The sequence below is a fragment of the Cyanistes caeruleus genome, chromosome 13 (assembly GCF_971803275.1).
Source record: "Cyanistes caeruleus chromosome 13, bCyaCae1.hap1.1, whole genome shotgun sequence".
NCBI lineage: Eukaryota > Metazoa > Chordata > Aves > Passeriformes > Paridae > Cyanistes > Cyanistes caeruleus.
The window spans coordinates 2,895,530-2,922,390 of record NC_141713.1 but is presented as its reverse complement, the minus strand read 5'-3'; the positions used below and the strand labels follow the sequence as shown (position 1 = coordinate 2,922,390).

Here is a 26,861-nt window from a genome sequence, read left to right as displayed (position 1 = left end):
TTTGCCCACGCAACCCCGCTGGGACAGAATTCCCCCTCGCTCACAAGGCCAGAAGGCTTTCTGAATAAGCTGTCCTTGGGTTTAGGCACAGGTTGTAGCAATACCAGCTGCTATTCAAGGAAATTAAGAGGATTATTCATTGTAAACTGGTGAAAGAAACATCTATCATGGATTTGGGATTACTACAGCCCATTCTAGAGATATCACCGGCGGCCAAACAATTCTGCAGTAAGTCGATTGTAAGCTCATTTCTTCACAACAACACACCATCACCAGGAAAATAACACCGTGAAGTGTTCACTACAAAACTCTCATTATTCACCTCCCATTGTTTTAATATTAATAATAAAGAAGAAGAAAAAGGGATGCCATGTATATACTAAGCAAATCTGACACATTTTCCATTATATCCAAATGCCATCCAGGCTGCTGAATGTTTTAGTCAAGATGCCAAATATGTTACCTCAAGTGCTGCAGTGCAAAGCTACAGCTGTCATTTTAGTGGACAATAAAGTGTACCTGACATTCCTAGAGTTCCAGAGGTCAGATAATACAGGATGCATGTGTACACCAGAATAAAAACATCCTTAAGGTGGCATTTGCTATTTCAAAACAAGAAGATTGAGAGTTGAGATTAGATTCTCAAGTCTTAGGAAAGCAGACAAACCAGCTTTACAGTTCAGAGTAGCTCAGGCAATAGCTGATACCATGAAAGACAAACCAGGATGATAATGTGGAAAACAAACTGACAAAAAAACCTTGAGGCCATAGGTATATACCAGCTTAGATAATGGAAATTTAAAAAGACCACGGGCAGATTCTCTGTCACAGCACAAACATCATCAACCTGCCAGAGCTGACGCAGCACCTTCATTCAATAAGGGATCCAATCTCTGTTACTGGCAGTGGAATCTGCCACGGGAAACACAGCAATAAAGCTTGTGGAAAAGGGCAGTACAGGTCAGCAAAGAGCCAAACTCAAAAAGAAGAACCAGAGAGAATGTCTCAAATATAATGGCAATCAAACACAGCACTAAGAAGAAAATCACCAGCACAGAAACCTTCCTTTTCCCAGCTGCTCAGAGCCAGCACAAGTCCTGTTTTATTAGGCTTTTGGTTGCATTTTTCCCATTATTGTGGACAGACACTGAATCTCAGGGATAAACTTACACCTGGATTTAATTGCTGCTATCTTAACAAGCTGGCTGTGTGCATGCTGAAAGCTGACATTCGGCGTATCGCTGCCGACAGCACGGAGCAAGCTGAGCCCACTGGGAGCACGGATTTTAATCTGAGCAAATGTAAATCACTGCAAAGGAGCGAGGGAGGGATTTCAGCCAGACTGAGAAAGAAAGGACATTTATTTCAGGGTCACCAGCAGTCCCCCACCCCCTTCTCCTTCAGGTTCACCTTCTTCCCGCTCTCCCCAAGTGATCCCTGCTGCGTGCACGCTGTCTGGGAGCAATCCAGGCCAGAGGATGGATGGATCTGCACAGCAACACGGCCAAAGGAGAACATCTTGGCCATGGCCCCTTGGCAGGCCTCAGATGAGCTGCCTGTCGAGATGTATAATATCCCTTTAGAAGTCATGCAAGATTTAAAAGAGCGCTATGGGCAGAGGTTAGCTGGTCTAATCCCACGTCCAGCAGAGTCATCCAAACTGAATGAACCTCATGCTTTCCCAAGAAACACAATTTTTCCACTCACCCAAAAGACTGTTCTTCATTTGTATCCCCGTATTGTTTCTTCTACTAATGACACTTTATTTTTTGGGTCACTTTGAACCTCACTGTTGCTGTGAAGGGCTCTAGGAGACCTTAAATCACACCTACTTAGGGTCAGTCCTGTGAGCACCATTTATTGCAGTGGAGAGCTCCCACGGGAAGAACAGGATCAGCCCAACACTGCAGGACTCACTCATTTTACTGACAACACTGAGCTATCCTCTAACACTACGCATATGTAGAACTAAAAGTATTAAATGCATATGGTAACCAATTTCACTGACATTTTAACAACTACAGGCAGAGGCTTTTCCAGGAGTACTGTGACATCAGATAAAAATTCTTAAATCACATCATTAGGCCACCATTATTTAAAGGAAAATTGACATTAGGATTTAATTTCAAGTCTTGCTTTGAATTTATAAGACAACAAAATCAAGATCACACAGCCTGAATGCATTTACTCCAAAATTGCTACCCAGGGCATTCTGAAAAGGAAACCATGAGAAGCAGAAGGGCTTTCAGATTACACAACAAAATTTTAATAGAATACTGATGGGTAGGAAAATGTTATGAAAGTTCCCAATGGAAGTGAAGATAGGAACTCCTAGCAAATGGCACAAATTAAAATTAAGCATATTTTAAAGCTCTGGTTTGCCACTCAGGAGTAACCTCTTAGGTAGACTGGTTACCTTCTAATACTCCTTCCTGCCCCTTCCCAAGACTAGCTGGCTTCAAAAACTGAAAATAAAACATCTCAGTAAGACTTTATTAAGGCTTCAACACAAAGCAATTTACAACTGAAACATCTATTAACAGCCACCTTGCTCCAGCCAGAAAGGTGACAACTACCAGAGCCCTGTGCTCCAGCCAGCCCTGCAGTGCAGCTAATGAGAAGCACCACAGTAGCCAGGCTTTTCTATAATCCTATTTTTCAGGAGAATGCCTTGCAAGGCTGGAACATTCAATGTTTTTCCCATGAAGTCTCCCCCTCTCCTCCTGCAGTGTCCCCCCTGTCCCCTGGCACTGCTGGCACAGGATCCACAGCTCCGATCCCCCGGGCCGCAGGGAACACCAAGAGGGGCACTGCAAGGGGTTAATCAACTGCCTACAGAGAGTACAAGGAGTCACAAACTGTTTTTTCACAGTGACACCAAGTGCTGTGCACTAAGTCCAAGTGGCCAGTGGCCAAGGGAGCAGTTTAACCCCTCTCCTGCCGGGACACTTGACGCAGTGCCACAGCAGGGCTGTGAGGCCCAAGGGCTTTGCCCCAGAAATCAGCCCCATGTGGATTGTGTTTGCTCACCCACACCTACAAACCTGAAGGAAATGAGCAGTTCCCTCCATGCCATTTGACAGCTCCACCAACACTGATTTGTTCAAATCATTAAGGCTCCCCAGCATTGGGTTCAATCACTAACCAGAGCAATGCCCAACTATCACAAATCACTGCTAAGATAACTTCGTACCATATTTGTGTCTAAACCTCTATGCTAAATATCACCAATTAGCCCACACTGGCTTCTGACTCCATGTGACACTGGAAAGCCTTAAGGAAGACACAAAATCATAATTAACTCTTGTGTACATCATCAATAGGTGGGTGGAAGAAGGCCACAGAGAAAGGAATACCTGTGATTTGCTCCTCCCCGTCACTAAAGACACGAGTGGGGAGTGACACAAGCCCAGGACGTGCCAATCTCCCCATGCCTGTTACCAGAGCCTTGAGAGCTGAACTCTTGCAAACTCTTCTTCTAGTGAAACAGGTTTCTCTATGATTTTTTTTTTTTTAAAAAGAACCTTTCATGGATATTAATTTTGCAATGATTATATTCTAAGCATGCTTTATTCTAGTGCAGAGCACTGAGAGCATAGGGATACAAAGAAGAGCTACTCTTTATTGACCACTATTTACTCTAGACCTGTTGAAGCCTTAAAAACCCTAATGTTCCCCAAACCATTAGAGACTGAATGTTTAAACTGTGGTACAGCTGTTGTGGGCACTGCTGGCTCATGTCCAAAAGACCAACTGAAAGGAGAGAGTGTTACGTTCTTCGTTTTAAATGAAGAAGTCTTTTGCAGGCCAAAAAAAAGTGTACTGGAGAAAATGGACTTTAAAAATAAGACCAGTTTATGCAGAACCTGGCCCGTAGCCACGGATTAGCCCCTGAGGGCTTTCTCTCACAGCTCCAGATTGTGCTACCAGAGCACAGACACAGCCCCACAAGTCTCACGAAAAGCAATCATGGATAAGACATGCTGTATGGCAGGTTTTGAAATGCCCAAGGTGGGCTCTAAATACAAAGCCCAGCTAATTAAAAGCCCGAATGATGGTTAATGTCACCTAGCTCAGAGCACCTCTGTCAGGAGATAAGGATGTGGGTCCCAGTGTGGAGCTGTTCTCCTACAGGAGCAATGCAGGTGCTGGGACAGCCCCTACCCTGCCCCACAGCTCTGCAGCCAAACCCAGGCAGGATCCTCATGTCCATCTCCTCCTTCCAAAGATGTGCCACAGCTGGTGCAAGGGGGCAGCTCCTGTTGGCTGGCTGAAGTGAAGTTAAAGTCCTTCTGCTTCCACATCCCAAGGAACTGCATGAAATAATTGTAGCTGCACTAGAACAATTTTGCCACTTTGCAACCACAAACAGATCTCCAGTTTTCTGGCTTATACATCACCAATACAGTTCAATTGATGAAAAAATTTGCCAAGGGAATGGAGTAGTAGAGCTTTGTTTACTGCTGACTTGCCTCTGCTGGAGGGGAAGACTGCAGGAACCTCCTGGATACAACTCTGTGTCTTCAGGGTTCTTTCTGTTTAAATCCTGGTGCTTTATATCCCACAGCTAAACACTGCCATGACTGAAGCCACTCATCAGAGTTATTATGGTGGAGACAAACACGGGGAAGCAATGGATAAACACTCATTTCCAGTGAACTTGGCCACTCGTTCATGGCTTTAACCTCCCCAGTTGCCACTACAGGAAAGGATGCAGGAAACGCCACTCGGCGCTGGGAGATCAGACTTCCCTCTCTGGAGCACAATTAAATGATGTGATTCTTCAGACAAGTTACTTCTCACACCGATTTCATCAGGTACCACTGGTCCACGTTTGCTTTGTTTCATAAAGAGAAGCAAGAAAATCATCCTGAGCAATCAGTACTCAAAATTTCCATGGCTGGGGTAGCAGAGGCAGATCCAGCTGTGACCTCTGGGTGCAGTAAGCTCAGACATGCTCTGAAGCAAGAAGTTTATTCTGTACAAGAAAAGTTTATTCTGTGCCTCTTCTTATATGATCCTAAGTGAAACAGTGCTGGTCTGACTCGAGAGCCTTGCAGTGCCTCCTGCACCGCTCTCCTCCCCAAAGTGTTCCAGAAAGGAAGCCAAGAACTAAGGCAAGTTTCAAGCACAGCAAACTCAAGGTCATTGAATTCCCAAGGAATCTGTGAATTAGGAGAGTTACTGCTGGAGCTCAAGCTTTTGTGAACCATACCAAGTAGCTGTTTAATTAAACAACTGTTTTCCTCCCAGTCCTTTCTTGTTTAAGCAAGTAGAAGAGCTTAAAAATTACTTATTCATTTACAGTTTCTCAAACCAAGTAGCCTTTAAAGTATTTCCAGCTTGGCAAAGGAAAGAAGAAAACCTGCAAAAATGAATGGGTCTTCAAAACTGGCATCGAGTACCTCACCTCTGACCCTGAGCTCGACGATCTCATTACCCAAAACCTACACGTGGGAGCAGTCCAAGGCACTTGGGAACAGAGATCCTCCAGCTAGGAAGCAGAGAACTTCCCTCCTCCTGGCCCTGCACTAAACTGAGCTCCTGGTCTAAATGAGGACACAGAAACCAGATAAAACAGAACGTGCCAGTTTAGGATATTTAGATTTAACTGTGTAAACCTTAGGAGAGCTGGATGTGATTGCGAGGTTTTCATCCAAAAGGTTCTGGTTTGACAGAAACAAAAACAAAATACCACTAAACATTAACAAATGTTCTACACTACAGCTATTAAAGAAGCAGAACATCGTAGGTGCAAATGAATAATTGTCATTGGGATTGCCTGAGAAAGTGTAATCAAAAGTTGCTTCTAGCATAATTTCCAAATTACGAGTCCTGGTGCAAACTGCTGCTCTTCACAAGGCTCGCCCTTGCTCAAGTTAAGGCTCTGACCCATGGGGCAAATGATTCAGTGCTCCCTCTCCAGCCTCTGTCCCAGATCCAAACAAAACCAGGGATACAGTGACTCGCTGCTGATTGCTCATTTAAAGGCCAGACTCAGGGATGATGCCAAATTACTTGCCCACTGAATCTACTGCGTCTCAGCATTTCTTTTCCTTGTTGTCAGCTCCACACTTTTACCCCACAGTACAGACAGAGCACAAGAAAACTTGTTTTTCATTATGAATTTCGACAGGCCCATGAAAACCAGAGCCACAGCCTTGGAAACCTGTATCTGCTCTTTCTCATGCAAAGTGTTAAGATTCCAGAGGAGCAGCACATGACCCTTGGAGGGGAGTTTCTTGGACATGATGAGCAGAAAGCTTCTGACACCCTGGCCAATATTTTTTGGATGCTAAAAACAGAGTTATGGGGATGCAGTTTCCTCTGAACACAGACTACAGAAGAGAAGACCTCTTCTGGGCTGCTGTGTGATTTTCCACCATGTGTTTTCAAGAAGCAGTAATGTAATCATTTAGAAATACTTTTGTTCATGGAATTCAAAGATTCCTATTTGGGAGCTATTTTCCACGTCCAGTGGTTTTGTAGGAGTTGTGAGCCATGATGGATGAAGAGCCTTTTTGGTCCACTTGGCAAGGCTACCAAAAGCTGCTGCTTAAAGGGGAGTGGAGAAGAAACCCTCTGCTTGGAGAAATTTCAGCTGCAGCCCAGGCAGCCACCCACCATCTCAGCATCAGTCCCAACACCCAAAATCCAAGCTGGAGCAGCGCAGCCTCTGTGCCAGACTGGATGGGGACAGCAGTGATCCTGCATCACACACCACCCCAGGTCTCCAGACCTCTGCCAACACCAGATGCTGCAAGAAGCCCTGGGGAAGCTCCAGTGGGTCTGTCTGCAGGATCCCTCCCCGTCAGTCCTGCCCACATGTGCCCAGCAGCACCACTTTCTGTGCTGCAGGACAGCTCAGGAACCTCCACCCCTGAGCAGGCACAGAGAGACAATGTCTCCCTCCGTGTCCCCATCTAACAGCACTGAAGGACAGGGCTGAGGCAGTCACATCAGCAAAAAGCTCTGAATCTCTCTTGAGTCTTCACAGGAGATTACTGTGAATTTAATTAGGCAAAGATTCAGCCTCAGAGTAGCTGCAGTTCTACCCTGCATGTAAAAAGGTGGGGGTGTATTTCAAAAAAACAGATTAATTTACAAGACATTCATCACTTCTAGCTTAAGCAGAACCATTTTGGATGAGGAGGGCCACAGCACCTTTTTCATGGCAACAGACCATGCTTGCTGTTTCTGATCCCTTGAGAAGATTTATGTGAGGAATACACCTTTTGGAAAGGAGCAAGAAGGGAGCTGGGAATGCTGAATTAAATCCCCAAGACAAAGCCAACTGCTCAACTGCCTGTGTCAAAGCTGCAGCCCCTGAGAGCTGCAGAACAACCTCAGAGTGAGAGAGCATCTTCCAAAACTTCATTTATAAATCCATCTGCATTATGCTTTCTTAACAACTGATGGTAAAAGCACTTCTCTGCCAGCCACATCACTATCAGCTGATGAAAAATGACAGAAAACTGGGAATATATAACATTTCTAATTCCTCTGCTGGTGAATCCTCCTCCCAGATGCCACAACAGCCATGGGTGCTGCTGCATTGTGCCTCTGCCAGGCAAGCAGCTGGAAGAAGGAATGTTGGTCAGGAGGAACTCTTGAAACCTTAGCCCCTTCCAAACTGCTGATGGCCTATCCCTAGGAGGTGGCAGCTGCACACCACTTCAAGCTGCTGGGGTTATCTGAAACAGAACCAGCCAGCATTCAAGCAACACTCTGAGAGGGCTCACTCTGTCCACTTGGTCCTGCTGGTCCTGCTCGTGTCTCACCAGCCTCACCTGGTTTGCAAGAGAACAAAGAACAAACTGATGGTGAATCACTGTGTTAACTGCATGGCACAGCCATCTCTCCAGGCCTGGATTTCAACCAGTGCTCCAACATGGTTCTCTCTAGCTGCTTTTTCCAGGGTCATGCTGAGATATCCGTGGTTGGCTGCTGCTGAAGGCTGGTCTGCTCTGAGCTGGCAGCATGAGGCAGTGCTGGGTTTCCTGCTCAGGTCTGCTGTCAGCAGTAATCACAGTCACAGAAATCACAGAATATTCCAAGTTGGAAGTGACCCAGAGGCATTACTGAGTCCAACTCTTAAGTGAATGGCCCATACTGGGATGAAACCCACAACCTTAGTGTTATTTTCACCATGCTCAACCAGCTGAGCTCATCTCAGTACACCCCTCCATGGCATCCAGCAATGAAGCAGGAACTCAAGCTGGATTTTAAAGAGTATCTCCTTTTACTCCTGTTGGTAGAAAACCACACCAAGCTATGGAGCTCCTTACAGAGCTGCCACAGAACAGACACAGTATTTGTGACACAGGCAGAGGGTTTCACTCCTCTTTCACCCGCCTGCCAGCTCAGAGCGGTTCTTCATCTTCAGTCTGGTTTTTCAGCCAGAGCCACCATTTCTGGAGCTGGTTTGAAGATTGCCTACAAGGGCCTGGACTCAATCACCAGCTTGTTTCACACGGGGAGCAGCACAGGGTGACGGCTTCCAGGGCTCACCCAAGCTGCACAGCATTGTTCTCAAGTGTCTATATGAAACGCGTGCACTCTTTTTTTTATTTCTTCCCCCCCCCAAAGAATTGTTTAGCAATTGCTCAGAGGAGGGGAGGAAAATAAAGTCACAAACCCTTGTTTCATGTGGAGAAGCCACATGTTTCAGTCAGCTCACGAGGATCCACAGCTGAGCCCTGCCTGGGGACAGCAGAGCTGTGGAAGGCTGTGATGGTAATGAGCACCGTGCAGTAACGCTGCTGCTGCAGACAGAATTTCCACAGCGAGATGATGATTGCACAAGGGTTTTTCTAGTGCTTGTACCATTACCACGCACGACTTAAAGCCTTCCTGCTCTTCTATGCTGAGTGTAAAAACAAAATCTGCCCTTTGTCTCATCACTGGAAAACATATGTGTATCATCCAGCCTAGACGTGGCACTGCCAAAACCATTCCATGACAAGGGCTCTGCCTCAAACAGTTCTGCCATCCAAAATAAGTGCAACACACAGCAGTTTGGTTATAAGAGACAGCTCTTTGATCAAGAAGGGATCAGCAGGTGAGGTTTGCCCATTCAGAGGGCTGATAAATGTCTCAAGAATTTGCCTTTCATGCCCTGTAACCCAAAAGCACCATAAATTGTGCATTAATAGCTCTAACTACAAAGGTCACCTGTTTTTATTGCTTGCTTTGCTGAAGCACAAGGGATAATATATTTAAAATAAGTCACTTTTTAGGAGAGAGCAATGATTTACTAATTATTCATTTGGATAGGGTTGGCAGAGTGGGTGCAGATTCAATACCCTGGAAAGAAAAATGGTGAAAGAAGGGAAAAGGGGTGAGAGAAGAGAAAAGGTTATGAAAGAAGGGAAAAGCACTGCTGCACATTCACAGGTCTGGGACCAACCTCTGCAGTTTCACATATGCACAGAACTAGAAGGAAGGCAACATCTTTCTAAGCAGCCCCAGTTTTTATTGTCCTCCTGTCAGTGGAACAACTTTCTCATTATTAAAACGAGCTGTCAGGCAGACTGGCATTTCCCTCCTCGCCGTGTCCAAGTTAGCCCGTTCGTTCAAATATGGTTAAAGATTTCACACAGTGTTGCTGGCTAACTGTATATGGTCTGAGGTTTTCTGGAAGTTTGCTGTCTGGCACAGCTTGGACAAGGAACAAGCAGCGTTACTCTGCAGCACTCTGTAACCAAGTGCCTCTTGCATTACACACGGTCTGTCAGAGCCAGGGGTGCACCTCCACGTGGGTGTTTAAGCCTTGTTGATGTTCACCATCCATCATCCAGCTCTGACAAAAAGAATATTCAACTGCTCCCTTTGTAACGCTCTAAATTAAAACAGGAGATGCAGATGCCGATAAATGCAATTATGCATGTAAATGCACTAGAAATGGAAAGGAGAAATAACACTGTCTCAAATACTCCCCAGCTTGGGGAAGGATTTGCTGATCACACAACACAAGTGAACTCTCTTTTGAGAGTTTTTCTGGTATTTCTCGGGTCTTCTTGGCTTCCAATCTGGAGCACACTTTGTTCTGCTGGCTGCAACCAAGCTGCCACGGGTGCAGTTTTGGTAGAGCAGACCTGGCTCCAAAACCTGTGCCCATTGCTCTCAGCCACTATGGCTCGGTCCCTCCATCCCTCCAGCTGCCAGCCTGCAGCCTACGAGCCTCAGCTCACACCCAGCTGCTGCTTCCTCTCCCTCTCCCTCGGCTGCTGCAGCCTTTCTAGATTTGGAAACCAGGCAGCTTGGAGGAATTTACCATTTTCATTAGTGGCTTTCCCATACTCCACTGACATTTTCCCACTCATTTGGGAGATAGAGGCAAGGGGAGATCTCCTGGGTGGGTCTGCCCGTTGGGTCAAGGTCCTGCTGCTTCAAGCAACCTCATGTGTGCTCAACAGAGAAAGGCAGGGAGGAAGGAAAAGCCATTGCTGAGAATGCAGAAGGAGCTTTAGCCAACAGATGGAGAAGGCCAGTGGAGTTTGCAGCTTCCTTCAGCAAAACAGCAATGCCTTGTCTTCTTATGACCCATTTTTACTTGCTGATTGAGGACGTTTTGGGGATTTGATTCATGAATAGCAAATTAGACTTGCGCTGGCTTTGCCAAAAAGCCTTCTCCATGCTGCAGGAAGCCTGGGCTGCTTTGAAGCAGCTCCTGAACCAAGACAATTTACAGCCTGACAGCTTAAAGCTGCATTGAAGTCAGGACACCCTGGTGTCCTCGGGGTGTTATAAATCACCGCGGTTCAGAGCAGGGAGGGCAGGGTGCATGGATGGGGACTGTGTTCTTCTGCTGTCCCACAAAGGCACGGCCACGAGGGAGCCAGAGCCCTTCAATGGGGCTTTCAGAGGGACACACAGGACTACTTTCTGCTGCCCTTTCCTCAGTACTCTTCCGAGATATACTTGTATCATCTGAGCTGCAGGTTGTTCCCGAGTTTAGTGCGGTTTTGAGCTGAGCTAATCCGGGCTCTGACGTGCACCCCGTGAGCAAAGAGGTGCTCCCAACTCCCAGCCAAAGCAGGCCTGGAAACCCATCTTGAGGGCAAGCTGCTGGGAACAGGCTCAGCTGGTGGCAGAGGGATCCATGGCTGACTCAGTCCTGGGGGCTGCACCTTGTGTCACAAAGCAAGGTGGGCACTGACACATTATTTGAGTCTTGAAATAGCAGCACTGTTCAACACAGCTCATCTGGCAGCGCACCCCAGAGCTCTGGGTGGGAGGACAGGCCTCACTCTGCTCCAGGACATCTGTCAGGGACGTCCTCCACAGCCACAGCCTGATCTGGGATGCCCAATCCAGCAATACTTTTCTCTAAAGCCTACAGAAGGAGCTCTGTGTGCACCCCAGGAGTCTCACCCTCATTTCATGGCTGTTTTGCCCATCCCCATTTGGGGTTTTCCCATCCCAGAGCCAGGGAATGTTGCGCAGGCTGCGGGACCGTGCTCTTCATCGAGCCCTGCCTTTGCCTCGTCTTGATGTGAATGCCAAAGTCAAATATAATCCACCCACCCAAACCAGATGTTAGAAACCTGTCTGTCTCTCTTCAGCTGTCCTCTGAGGTCTGGCCCCCTGTCAAATGCCCAAGGCGAGAGTTTTCTTTTTTATTTTTAAGGCAATGATAATATGTTCAAAGGCTCTTTCTTCTGTTTGGAAAGAGCAAATCTACACCTGGTCCAGAAGTGCTTCAATACACAACAGCAACTAACAAATCTCTGTCTCTGAGAGAAATTTGGCCACTTGACTTTCAAAATAGTTGTTTCCTCCGTTTACAGAAATTTTAACAGCTAATTCAGTAGTGCCACAGGGACAGAGGCGACAAATTGAGCCCAATCTGCTCAGTGTGCCACCTTTTTATCCAGCAAACTGTCAAAAGAGAACTTTTACCTTCCTCTCTGGAATGGCATTTGTTTCTACAGATCTTTAAGCCAGAAGAATACAGAGATGATCTTCTGGGCATTTGTTTTCCATGGAAACAGTGCATCATTGTATTATTTCCCATAGATAAAAAAGGAGAGGAGCAAAGACAGGGAGAGTAGAAGGGAGAAGGACAGATCAGACCAGAAGGGGCAAGTTTTCAGCACCGTTGTGTTGTCTCATAGTACTTCTTAAGCAAGAACCTCCTTTTGGGTACTTTATGTCCTAAAAAACCCTCAACACGTAACAGGAGTCTGTGTTGCACAAGGATGAGAGATGGAAAGCATTATAATGACCTTAAAATGTAGCTCAGGGGCCTGCTGCATCACGGACTGTTTGGTATTAGCATTATCCAGAAAAGCACCAAAAAATGCATTGCAGGATATTGAAGAAATCTATATCCGGATATTAAAACTAGTATTGAGCAAACTGTGAGGAGTGACTATCACAATATGGTCAGACCACAAGCTTAATGAAGCTTAGGAAATAAAGCACCATGACTAATTTGAAGCACATTAAAAGAAATCACATACAAACCCCACTAAATCCACCAACTCCCAAGGACACTTCTTTGCCTCACTCAGAAGGGCTGAGGACACAAACACATGTGATTTACACAATATGTTGTACTGCTCACTGCTTTATGCTGATTTCCAACCAAAGTACTGCCTGTTCCTGAGGACTGGGATTTCACACTTGGAGGATTTCTAAGAAAGAGGTTTTATGGCTGGGACTGAAGTGATGTGGCCAGAACGTGAGGAGTCGGCGCACAGCAGGGACGTGTCCAGGTTCTGGGACCCAGTAGCAGAATAACAGCATCATCTTAGCAGATGTACAGTGTTATTTGTAACGAGTCAAGAATCAGGTCAAAGAAAACCTTCTTCTCCCTGCATGTTGGATTTCTTGGGTGGTGTAGCCCTGCTGCCCACTCTGCATCAGAGAGAAACCACCCAAGCCATGAAATGTCAGCCTCTCCTTTTTGTCAAGGGACTGAAGTAAAGGGAAAGTAAAACAACCCACAGCATCAAAAAACCCGCATCAAAACCCAATCCTACCCACAACATCCTTCTCATCTTCATCCCTCAGACAACTCACACTGGTACTGAGACTGGAACTGTCTTGAAAGGACAATTATCTGTCCTGCTCTGTGTTTGCTTTGTGTTCCACAGGAGAGCAACTAGACAGGGATCAGATGGCTCATGGCCACGAGAAGTGTGTGGTTACAGGAGCTGATGGCTCACTCAAGGTGGCAGCAGGAGCTGAGCAGTCCTGCAGATAGGAAGTGGTGCAATAAATGCCAGCCTGGAAATTTCCTTACAGGAAAAAAAGATATCCTGGAGACTGGGAAAGAGCACATGAGAGCAGTTTATGAGAGTAGTAGAGATCACCGCTAATAATTTGTGCCCTGAATGCTGCAGAATGCCAGGAGGAGGGAACTTCATGAATCATGATACAGGTTTGTAAGAGATGCACTAGTTTATGATATCAAATCCAAATGTCAAATCCACTCCAAACCCAGTAGTGACTTGGCCAACTCTAGATTTGGTTTCTTTCTTCACTTCCAAGTTACAGAAACCATTACCCTGACATAAGGGTTTAGGTTTTAATAGCATGAATCTTTTGGCCATAACCATGAAGAAAAAAACAAAACAATAATAAATCTGTAAGCCTCAGTGGCAAGCAAAAGAATGTAATCTTGATTCTCTTGCCCACCAAATAATTATGCTTACATCATGCTGAAATAGAAGTCTACATTGTGCTTTTTGTTATTAAAAATACAAGGAAGAGATCAAACTGTCCATATATATATGGAATTATAAAACCAAGCCATATATCACCCAGACCAAAGTATGTAATCAGGACATAACAAATGGAGTTTAATACTCAGCGGAAACCACAGCTCTGGAAGACATTTAAAGGAATATTTCCATTTTCCTAGGTACTATATCAGGTTCTTGGCCAGACATTTTTGATTGCACGGCACTAAAAATATAGCCCTAGTTTCAGAAGACAAAAATTTTCGAAGCATGACGAAATGTGAAAGGTAATTGCAATGCACCGCTGAGCTATTTTATTACATTATCTAACATCTTTAAAAAGTAGATTAGCTCACAGTGCAAACATTCTGGTTTCCCTGATGTTTGAGTCCTGGCAGCGACACAAGCAGCAGGAAGAGCCGTGCCTGAAGACAGGGGAGTGGTGCTAGTGAGCTTCTGGAGCAGCTTTCCTCAGCAGAACAGGCAGCGCTTTCCATCCAAGAACATCGTGGAGGAGCTGCAGCCCCTTTGCTGAGGCAGTCTGGGAAGATGCTGGGAGAGGTGTGTGATCTCCTGCCAAGCCCTCCTCAGCAAAACTGAAATAGCCAAAGGTTTATCAGCACCATCTGGGTCTCACTGCTGACATAAACCAGGGGGGAGCTGATCTGAGAAGCTGCCAGAGCCCACAGCCCCACTGAGCACTCGGCAGTGGTCAAGAGCTGCCTCCCCCTCAGCTGCCTTCATTTAACCCTGACTTCTTCCTACCTTCATTTAACCCTAACTTCCCACCTTCCCAGAAAGAACAGCACAGTGCTAACATGATAATACCTTCAGAACTAAGGCTGCCCCAAATCAGAGATGCTCCACTCTCAGGAAAAGGAGAAAAGCCTGGTGAGAAACAGCAGCTGTGGAGAGAGCAGAAGGGACTCACTACACCTGCAACAAATAACTCACTGCAGTGGATGAGATCTGTGCTCCACAAATGCTGTTTACCTAGGAAATCCGTGTTTACAACGGCTGTGGTTATGTTTTCCTTCTACTCCCTTTGCCCTCCCACCCGTTCCAAGCAGGAGCAGGGGGAGCCCTGCTCCAGCTGCTCCATTATTCCCAAAGATTTTCCCTTCCTCTTCACTCTCTGGCTGGTTTGTCCAAGAAACAGCTCTCTATGTGGTTATGCAACAAAAAAAACAGTGAGAAAGAACAATCACTAATCAAATTTCTGCTTCCTTTGAGCTGCCAGGTTCACAAGCTAACTGCTCCCCTCTGCAAGCACAGGCTAAACCTCTAGGAAACCAGCATGCAGGTGGGTCGAGCATGGCATGGCATGCAGGGAATAAGCAAATGTCTCTCAAGAAGGCAAAATGGAGGAGAAATGTTTAGGTCCCTTAGTCAAAAGTAGACAGTAACTGTATGCTGCTATCACCTCGTATATGACATAGCAGTTTATTGCTCCATAAAACTCAATTTTAAGCTCAGTTTGCATCCTGAAGGCTGTTTGCAAGCAGCAGTTTAAATGCAGGGTTTCAAACGTGACCTCACAAAACTGAAGACCCATTTTAGACAAGATTGAATGAATTGTATTTTGAATGTTGTTTTTTCTAAAACATGTACAGCCTGTCATAAAAACTAGTGAGAGAAACTACAGCCAGAATATGAGGTGTCAATGGTCAAGCATATCCTCATTAGAGGGTGGCCAAGTGATATTTATTTAAAGTGTTACGCACTATGAATTAAACATTTATTTTGTGTCACCCAGTAAAATACCTGAACCTCATTTTGGCAGCTGTGCAAATTCTACCTGCATTGACGACTGACTGAGCTTCTTTTGACTTCCATGCATGCTCTCTTCTTGTTTTAAGAGAAAAACCTAAAAATCAAGAATGCTAAATATGCAAACTTTCATGCATCAACCCATGGTATGCAAAAGCAGGACGAAAGCAGATCACCACTCACGACATCGTCTCTATTAAGGTTGCAGATGGAATTACAGCGTGATAATTAAAGTCCTGGAAGACTTGGCAACCTTATCCTGGAAGAGTGACTCTTCTAAAAGATCTGGGAACATGGACTTTCTGTTCCTGGATTGATGGCTTCAACAGGGAGCATACTAAACAGCATTTGGAGATCTGACCATCAGTTCCTTTCCCCACTAAGGAGAGAAAGAGCCTCACAGATTTTGGCTTAGAAACCCCTCACAGATCCTCCTGCCCAAGGTGGCTAAAGCTAGAGATTACACTCCACAAGAAACTCATGTCAACCTGCTATTAATACTTACCCAGTCTGAAAAGTGTTTTGGCATGGTTTTAACAGGATTGCAGGATTTATTCCATCTGAAATGCTCTCTGGACCACACAGCAGAACAGTGCTGCTGTGTGTCACTGTTCCATTGACTCAGCAGCAGCAATGTGACTTTTTCTACCTCAGAAAAAGCCTGGAGAGCAGAATCAGCCTCTGCTGATTCACCTGGGGGACAGCAGGGGCAGATGGCAAAACAGTCAATACAAAAACTCTAACAAGAGCTGATATAGGAGCTGCTGACACCTACTTCCATTGGACAAAGCACATCCAAAAAGCACGTTGTACAGAGCAACATTTACTTCAGTGCCTGGCACAGAATTGTCACCACATGCACTGGCCATTGGAGGGTTGATAAAGCAGGAGTAACAAGGTAGGACTTTAAAGAAAGTCCAAATTTGACCACTAGGTGTGGGTAGTTACTATCTGACAATATGGAAATGGGCCTCCATTATTGATTTAAAGGTGTAAGAAGATCCAAGAGCTGAAAACAGGGACACCACACTATCAAAGTGGCTGAATTTTAAACAGCTTCACCAAAATGAAGAAAGTGGGCAAGATTATATACTACTGCCCAAATACTCTGACCTAAAAATCAGATTAAAGCCTATTTAAAAAAAAATTATCTGTATTTGACACAAAGTTTCTGGAAGCTGTTGCACAGACCATCCCACTTGCTTTACATGTGACATCCTGTCTGGACCAGAATCCCTCAATTATCCATATAGCTCATTACCTCACACAACTTGTCCCCACCACTCATAGTCCTGTATTAATGAACTTTTATTTCAGAGCTTCAGGAAATTCCACCAGGATCAGGGAAGGTTTGGTGTTAAATGCAGTTCTGGCAGCAAAAGATACGAGTGAAGAATGTCAAGGGACACAGGGGCTTTGCTCTGTGAAGTTGCTCAGCATCTCCCACCAGACCAAGTCCCAAGTAAGATACAGACTCTTTTCGAAGAGGTCTGGCTCATTATCCATGGAGAAGGTCACTGTAGGTCACCAGAGCTGGTGTCAGGAACAATTCCTACCCCAGGACAGATGGGAGACTAAATCCTTCCCCCAGAGCCTCTCTTACTGCAGTGTGGGATACACCTCTCTCTTAGGACCACTTAAGCATCTGTCCCCTAATCACTCATCTGTCTGTGGACACAATCAGGAATTAACCTCTCCCTCATCTCTCCGGAGCAAAATTGGATTAGGCTGAAATTCTTGAGTTAATACAGGCACACCTGGGAGAAACTGAACAGCCTGTGATGCACGCGAGATCAAACGAGCAAAGTCCAGGGGGGGACACGACCCAGTTCTCTACAAGCTACGGCTCCAAATGCAAACATCTCCTGCTTTTCCAATCGCTTGTGCTCCAATTTATTGGGCAGGAAAAGCGGACTCAGAGCCGCGGTGGATCCGCTGCCAACCGCAGCGTCCAAATTCCTAACGAGGAACGGCCGGACGGCAGCCGGCTCCGGGCACTGCCGTGTGCTGCACCTCGTGGAAAATCCATTGTCAAGCCCAGTGCTAAGCCAGCCCCAAACAGTGCCAGGAATCAGCCCAGAGCAGCTGCAGCCTCAGCATCAACGTGGACAGGGGACGCCCCTGGACCTGCAGGGACACAAGATCCCTCCTGACACCGGCTGCTCCGCTTGCACATTTTACGTCGCTTCGGTAATGACTGGTTTGGAGCAATGCAAGGCTCAGCCCTGAAGGACAAGGACTGGAGAGCAGGAAGTCCGAGTTAAGCTGTGGGCACAAAAAGTGACTTGGGATTAAGCAGCGTTTTGCTTTGCTTAGACTATTACCCTGGGTGGAGCACAGCAGCTGGGCCAGATATCCCTGAAAGGCACTTTGCTGTGCAGTACAGCTGGATCCTCTGAGTTTTGTCAGTGCTGGAGACCAGAAAACTCCCGGTGTGAGTCTAAAAGAGCAGCAGAGAGGGAATGCTGACTCAGAACTTTAGCTTTTTCCCCGTGCCCCACCACATCCCAGCAGTGTTAGAAAGGTGCTATGTTCCCACACCCACAGCAAGAGGATAAGGAACAAGCAATTTTTTGGGCTCACTGAGACACTCAGTGAGAAAATGTATCAGTGCAATGCACCAAAACTCAGCAAATAGTCTTTAAAATGCAGCCTGGTTTGTGTCCAGAGAAAACCAGTGTTCTGTATCAAATTTTTCCCCTGTCAGAAAAATTTTTTTCCCGGTTTGGAGCCGGCAGGAAGGGGAGGGAAAGGATGAGAGAAAGGAGCAGATTACTGGCTGTGGCCAAGGCTACACTCATTATATAGAAAGGACATGAAAGGCTTTACTCAAAGTGCCAATGTCAGTTCAATGTATTTATAAGGATTCAAACAAGTCCCACCGGGCAGAACAGCCCGAAGGAGCTTTGTGTTTGTGTAATTTAATGGCTCTTTGTTCACTGAAGTCAAAAAGCAGCTCTGGATTTGGGAGAGTCCCTGGCCAGGCCCTGCACAGCTCCCAGGACTAAAAGAGACATCACTGCACAGTGCACTGAACTCTGGTGGGGCAGCCTGAATTAAAGGGCTGTTGTAAAATAAATCCTCTGATAAGAGCAATTAATGCTACCCTAATTATGTCTTTTTCCCATACTCACCACTGTTCCTGCTGGCTGCCACGAAGGCAACTCCTCCTCCTGGGAGAAACTACAAGTGAGGTGGGGACTTTAAAAATACACTTTTGCCAATTTCTTTTCAATCCAGCATACTGAATACAAGATATAAAAAAAACACTCTGAAGCCTTTTGTTCTGGGCTGTATTTTTATTACTGGCAAACCCATTAAGCTTGAGGTTTTTCTTATTTTATCTTTGCTTTCAGTTTTTTGGGGTGTTTTTTTTTTTTTCTTTTTTGGTAATCAAAATGGCAATAGTTTATTATATGCTCTGAGGTTTCCTGCACACAAAAAGAAAAAAAGGCTGTGCTACTATTCCTGTCTCTAATTCATCCCTTTTGCTTGCTCTGCTGTGGGCAAGACTTCAAATCATAACCAGCAATTTTGTCTGCCTCCTACTTACCAAAAATTACTGCTGCACCCACTGGTGATTCACAGACACACACATTTGGTACCAGGACATCCATCTGAACCAGCAGATGCCTGGCAGCTCTATCTTTTGGTCATTAAAACATGAGAGCAAACCAGCCTAGGGAAGTCTCCCTGATAAACTAGTGGAAAACACACATGTGCTTTCCAAGGGGTTTTAGGCTGATTAGTTGGAATAATATTTTCAAGGCAAGACGATGATACTGGAGCATTATACATCCTTGAGATATGCTATCTGAAATGTACCATTCTTTGTCAAAATGGATGTCTACAAAGGCTACAGCTGGTTATTTCAAAGAAAGACATGGAAAGGGAGAGAAACTTCTCCTGCATCAGTGGATTTAAACAGAACTCCAGCTCCAGGCAGGCAGGATGTCCCTCAACCTGTCTGGAAGATCACCCTCCACTAAGGCATGGCTCAGAACCCCCTCAAACACACAGAAGTGCTGCCCAACACCGAGCTCCATCTCCATCTTCCACATGGTATCTGCAGAAGAACACGCTCATTTGCATCCCCAGAACAATAGAGAAATTAATGAAGATGACTGCAATTCATAGAGCCTGGTGTCTGCAGCAGTGGAAAGGTCAAACAAATTAAGGCTCTGAATTCTGGGCAGAGATTTCAAGCTGGCTCTCTAACATTTGCAACACAAGGGAATAATTAGAAAACATCCATCAGCTCCATTTCCGTTCACAAGCCCGTTACTGTGAACATGGTGATGAGCTGTCCTCTGCATAGCTAGATCTGCTCTCAGATTATGGTCAATTACTTCTCCTCAAGTATTTCAACTCCCAAACACAAACTTCACTTCCTTCAGCTCCCAGATCTCAGAGCCATCGACCACACACAACAGCCCCCGCAAAAGCAGCTCCGAAAGGAGCTGAGCCCCTGCAGGGAACCTCTGCAGCTCCCAGGGACATCAAGGACAGGAAATGGTCCCTGCATTAAAAAAAAATGAAACTCTAGATACTATAAAAAATAGAAAAAAGATCACAGGAGCTCCACGCTGAACACACAAAGCCCACATCACCTCCCTCCCTGTAGCTGTGAAGTCACATTCAAACGCAGTCGTCTTTTACAAGGAAGCATCCTGCTGAGCCCAGAGGATGTTTTTGGAGTGGGGGACAGGAGAAATGCAGGACACTGCAGTTTAAAAAGCACATTTTGTGTGAGCTGTTCCATGTGAGAGCTTGCACACCCAGACGTTTCACTCCCGACAGAGCTGGCACAAACTTATTTTTAACAGACTAAACCAACCTGTGCCCCCTGGGATGCAGACGGCTGCTCAGAAGAGATCTGCTGGTTTGGCTCTGCCTCTCAACTCCAGGTTTTACCACACAGCTGAGGAGAATGCCAGCTTCTGGAAATCTGGGTAGGGATCCATAAACCTGTGCAATGTCTCCAGCTACACTGCAAGGAAGGCGCCAGGAAAGAGTGGATGCAGGAGCCTCAGCAGCATGAAAGGAGACAAAATCCCTTGCCAGACATCCTGGTGCATAGTTTGGGCTGGGACAGAGTTAGTTTTCTTCATAATAGCTGGTATGGGGCTGTTCTGGATCAGTGTTGGTAACACAGGGATGTTCCAGTTATTGAGAGGTGTTTTTAGGGGAGTCATGGACTGTTCTGCTCCTCACCTCACCAGCAAAGGGGGTTTGGGGGGAGCACAAGGAGCAGGCAGGGGACAGAGCTGACAGCTGACCTCAACTGACCCAAGGGATATTCCAGACCATATGGAATCATGCTGAGCACACAGAAGGAGGGGTTGCTCAGAGCAATGGCATTTGTTTCCCAAGTCCCTGTTTGCCACGATGGAACCCAGCTTTCCTGGGGATGGCTGAACACCTGTCTGCAATGGGAAGTGGGGAATGAATCCATTCATGGTGCATTCATGGCTTTTGCTTCACCTATTGAACTGCTTTTATCTCAACCCTCAAGTTTTCCCACTTTTAGTCTCTGTTACTCTCTCCATCCCAGCAGCAGGGAGTGAGCCAGGGGCTGTATGGGGCTGGGGCTACCTGGCAAGGAGAAAACACATGATCTGAAGAGCTGATTTAAAATCAAAGTCTCCTGTGACACAGGAGAGCTCTCAGAGAGAAATCAAGGGGGAAGAATGAGGAAGAGCTCACGTGAAGGATTTTCCCCCGGTGCTGCTGCTGTGCAGGCAGTGACAGGACAGGCACCTGCTCACTCCTCAGCTGAGCTCTGACTTCTGTGGGCTCTCTGTGTCCACATGAGCTCACACTGAACCAGCAGCTCCTGTGATGCCCCTTTATTCCCCCAGTTGAGCAGCCTGGTCCAGGGGAAGGTGTCCCTGCCCACGGCAGCAGGGTTGGAACTGGATGGTCACTACTGTCCCCTCCAATCCATCCCATCCCATCCCATGGTTCTATGTTCTGAACTTGATCCCATCTCCTGACAGACACTGGGATCAGCAGGTCCAGACCTGCTTGGATCCAGGATTCCCAAGAATGGTCACTTCCACTCTGCATCACCTCTGTGCTGGAATGGTCACTCCTGAGCCCAGTTAATTCACTGCCTGGCCCAGGACAGCTCACAACTGATGCACATTCTTTGCTGCAGCATGGCTGCCAAGTCCAATATTGATATCTGGCCACAATCCTTCCTAACCCTGTGGAGATCTCTTGGAGATCAGCATGTTGCAGCAAAAAGGTTTAGGGGTTAATAGGTGCTCCATTAAAAGCTTGCCCTTGGAAGCTTTAAAACATGCTTTTCTCAAACATTATGACGACATCCCCCACCATGTCATGCCCTTTCCATGCTATCCATCTGAGCAGCCAGCTGCAGCACAGCCCTTGTCCCACTTTCCCAGTTTGCATCTGTGTCCCTTTTCCCCCAGTTTTTCTTTTTAATTTAATTTAAAATGTTGGGAAGTGCTGGGTTAGCTGAAGCTCCATTACCTAGAAGTGGCACCGAAAGAAAAAAACCCCAGACTTTTCTGGTTTTGGAAATAAAAATGCTTTGGCTGCCAAAGAAAAGAAAGAGTTACACCCATGTAAAGGTTTCACTTAGAGAGAATTAATACAGCCAACTGTTTTTGGATGAACTGCTGGATAACTACAGTATAAAAAACAAAAAAAGAAAAGCAGAAAGAGTCCCAAGCTGTGTCCTCTCCCATTAGACTCACTCCAGCTTCCAGCTTCTCCTGGGTTCCTGTTCAGAGGGAAATCCTCCATCACCTCTGTCTAGACTACTCACCTGAGTGAGATTTTACTGGAAGAAGTGCAGAGATGCAGCTTCCAGGGCCATAAACCTCTCAAACCACACATGCAAGAACACACATACACGCTGTATTTTACACGCTTACAATGTTTTATATCCGCTTCTCTACCACCACCCTAGTGACATTCCCTGCTATGTTATTTCCTCACTGACCACCAATTCAAACATTTCCACTCTCAAAATGCTTCACAAAATGCCCCTTTACAACAGAAGCTGCATGTGCAATTCCTAGTATGACTTATTCTGCATACTATAGGATTCTGGCTTGATTCCTGTCAACTCCCACAGAGCCAGTTAAGCTAAAGATCTGTCCAGAAGGACACGTAATCTTAAATGTAACACTACTGAATACACAGCCATACTACCACAGCTGAGCTCCCAGCCTGGGTAATTAGAGATTTTATTCCTCTATTGTCCAACTGCTGATTTCATTACAGACTCTGTGAAATTCTCTCATTTAAATTCCCTGATACTCATTAGCAATAATTAAGCAGGGCTGATGCAGGGGACAGAAATAAGAGGTTGAGGAGAAGGGAGTGACTTTTTTTTCCTGCTTTTAGCAAGTCCAGTGCTAGTGGCTGATTTCATTGCTCACTTCACAACCCCTCCTCCTGCAGTGCTGACATCCCTCGCCCCAGCAGTGCAAAGGCTCTCAGTGCTGCTCTCACATCCTTCTGGGCTTTCTGCTGCTCCTCAGAAACACAGCACAGGGGTTTTAACAGGAGCTAGATCAGCCACTCAACCCTTTCTTCTGGACAAAGTGGTAAGATAAAGAGGATTCTCTGCATGGACATAACTCTCTCCAGCAACATGAGCTGATGGAAACACATTAAAATGCACCACATGAAATTAAAGCGTGCTGACTTGAATTTTTCCACTTAAAAAATAATAAAAAATTCAGTTCCTCAGTACCTATCCTTCCCTTCCTCCCTGATTTGCAAGTTTCAAATTCTGTATAATCATTATTCTGAATAATTTGCCCACAGGCACAACCCTGAGAAGACTCTTCACAAACTAGGACATCTCAACCCTTATTCAAAATTCCCAAGTGCTGCTCCAGCTTGCTTATCAAATGTCTGATTCCGGCGGCGGTGGAGACAATCAGTCTGTGCACCAGTGCCTCAAGTATCTCACACTGTTGCTCAATTTTGTCCTGAGATTTTTAATTTTTTTTTTCCTGGTTTCCTTTAAAAAAAAAATTAGGAAAAAAAAAAAACCCAGCAGCTGTTCCAGCAGACAGCTCCCGGATTTCCCTGGATGTGCGTCAGTGGGATGATGCTACTCCTCAATCTGGCGGCCATCCTTCAGACAGAAGGAAGGAAGGCCGTGGTCATATCTAAGCTACTGAAAATCTTGGACACCGTAAGTAAAGTAAGCTGGGCAGACAGTTTTCCACACTTGCACTTTCTAAAAATGAATCATAAAAAGCCACAGTGGATAGGATGGTTTAAGCCAACCAGTCAAAAGTCAGCCAAAGCAAAAGTGCACTGCCAACGTTGCTCCACTGTGTCATTTCACATTCAGGAAGGTCTTACAAGCCTTTGCAGAGCCTTAAATTAAGCCATCAGCACCAGACTGGACAGCATGTGGACATTCACCAGCACTGCTCAGTGAAGCAGCGTGGTGAGCCTCCCAGCTCTGCCTTCCTAGAGTCAAAGTGCCTCTGAGCAGTGCATTTACAAGCAAAACTTCGCCTTTAATTAATGCAAGACGTACACTAACTCTGCATCCTTTTACCTCCCCAGAAATATTCAGTTTAAAGTCAGCTTATCCTTTTTTTCATAGTGAAAACCCAGGACACGGCCAGGAGTCCAAGATGACACGGCAAGCAGTGGAAATGCTACAAAAGAGATTTACACATCTTTGCTGGAAAATCTCAAGAGAAGCAGTATCTGCTCTGGGCTCACTGCTTCCCACAGAGTATGACAAAATCACACTGAGTCAATGTAAATTTGTCATATCCTGTGAGGGAAGAGTTTAGCCCACAGCCAAAAGGGGAGAAGGAGCTGTCAGTGTATCTTAACGAGGTGCAGCTGATCCATGAGAGCAGCCAGACCCCAGATACCTTGACATCAGCTGATAAACCCTCAATGAAACTATTTTGCCTCAAGCAATACTGTGACAGGGCAAAACCACATCCTTAGCAGACACTTCCTTGACCACGTGCATTGATGTGTGCTGAGATGTGTTCATGGGAGTCAACCTAAAAACCTGCCAGCTGTGAACCTGATACACACAGGAGACCCTGCCCAGTAGCAGTACAGAGGGTTAAACTGAATATCACCCATGATAACAGAGGCAGGAATTCTTACCAGGACTGCAATGGAGTGTCTATGCTGTATGACAAGATCTGTTTCACTTCCTCACCACCTCCTGCCTAAAAATTCAATGCAGACAACAACATCCTAAAGCTGTCCCCATTGCAGATGAGCCCAGAAAACGTGTCTTGCTTCAGCTCCCTACACAAAGGCTCCTGAGCGACATTCCTCCACCCTACCTACCCCAAAAAGGCTCACCACAATTCAGTATTTAACAAAATGAAACATCAGACCCACCACAACCAGAGTCACATTAGGGAGGTGCAAGTGGCCAAAGAGAGCGCCGGCGTTGTAGGCGATTTGGCCACGCAGTGACAACCCAGATGTTCCCCGTCCTCCCTCCCACCTCCTCACGGCATTAGTCACTCAGAAGACATCAGAACAAAGCCACATTCAGGCTTGCCAGATCAGGTTTTGTTTGCTTCAAGACCACAGTGGTAGACAGCTGTTGCACACTCTGCCCTGAGGTCTGAGTGAGCTCCTCACAGGATTAATGAAACTCTGATCACAAAGGACCTCTGAAGGCTCCTGATGGAAGTAGGGCTACTAGAACAGCCTTGAACCCCATGAGCTTCATTATGTGGCCCAAACTCACAGAGATTGGTTCCATCACATCCACATCTGCCCCACAAAGAGCTGTAGGTGGCTCTCAGATGACTCTGCAGCTCCTTCATCAGAGGAAGCAAGGCCAGCTCCCTTACCTCGTCCTTGGAGGGCATCTGTGGCTCATGGGACTCTGGCCATCCTGGTGGTCTTCTGCTAAACCCTCTGCAGTTTCTCCATGACCTTTCTGAGACGAGGGGATACTCTTTTAGATGTATCTCACATAGGTGGTGTGAACTTCCCTCACCCTGCTGGCCAGGCTTCCAATGTTACACACACAGACATTAAATCCCTACTGATATCTGTGACACCAGACTGAAGCATTTCTCCTGTCATCTGCTTTCCTTATTTAAGAAGTGATAGATATGCACCCAGATACATGCATAAAAATCTGGATGACAGCATTTTCCTGCCTTGAAGGTGTAAGTGATGTTAAGTTCATTGGTGGGCAGGCACTAAAGATGCAAAAGCAATATGACAATACTAGAAAATGCCTTGCCCAGAACCAGTGATGTTTCTTAAAACTAACTGTAAGGGTATTGAATATATTTAAAGCCTAAGGGTTATAAACAATTCAGTTTGGAACATTTTTACTTTTAGGCTATATATGTATTGGCATTTACGTAATCAGAGAAAAAGCAGGGCAGTTTAATTCATAATGGCTTTTCCCCCCCACTCTATAAATAGACATTTAATCAACAGAAGACAAAGCATGGCATCCTGGAAAACCACTGAAATGATCAGATTTGGCAAGCAAAGCCCTCGTCTTCCTTCTTTTCTGCATTAATTTAGGAAAAGAAAGAACTGGACTTCTTTCAGAACAGCTGTTCACCTTAAGGGGGATGTAAAGAGCTGCTGATCCACCTCACATCTTCCTTTTCTGGATGCTGAAAAACTTCACACTCAGGAGCACAGCCAGGACCAGGCACCACCTCAGCTCCTTTGCTCTCATGGGCTAGTTCACCTGCTGAGAAGGTGAAACTAAACTAAACTAAACCAGGGAAGGGGGGTGGATTTTCCTTTTAAATGGTTAATAATTCATGTGTCAAGTGAAGCTGCGGGGTGAGAAAGCACAGTCAAAATTATTGCATCCATCAGCAGGATGGTTCAGCTTCATCCTACACCACATCCCAGCTCAAGCCTTTCAGCTGACATCCCACAAGCCCAGAGGCAGGCAGGGATCAAACAGGGATCAAACAGCTGGAGAGGAAGGACTGAAGAAGGGATGAAGGCGGGGGACACACCTCTCCACCTCCTCCACCAAGCAGAGATGCCTGTCTGTTCTTCCCTGCAGCTTCTCCTACTCTCTCAAGCAGGCTCAGCTCCAAGGCAGGCTGTGCTGGGAGCTGCAGGTCTGTAGCCCTGGCCCCTGGCACCCATCCTGCCTTCCAGAGAGGGGACTGAAGGCAAAATCCCAGTGCCAGCCCAGCAGAGGGGCAGAGAGTGCTCCACAGTGTGCTGGATGTGTGTCCCAAAGGGATGTGCTCACCCCAGGGCCCTCAGGATGCCACTCTGAGGACTCCCATGCACCAGGTCCAGGCACCACCACATCTCCATGCAAGTGCTTTGTTCTCATTTATGGCTCCTTGAACCAACAGCTGTTTAAAGTTCTTTTTACCCCCCTTTTTCTTATAAAAGAAAAGGAAGATGCTGACAGTG

General features: G+C 46.0%; 1 protein-coding gene across 1 annotated transcript in view; it reads right to left on the bottom strand.

The window, feature by feature from the left end:
• Window positions 1-26,861, bottom strand: part of CHSY1 (chondroitin sulfate synthase 1) — a 74,553-nt gene that overhangs the window by 3,571 nt on the left and 44,121 nt on the right. The window lies entirely within an intron of this gene.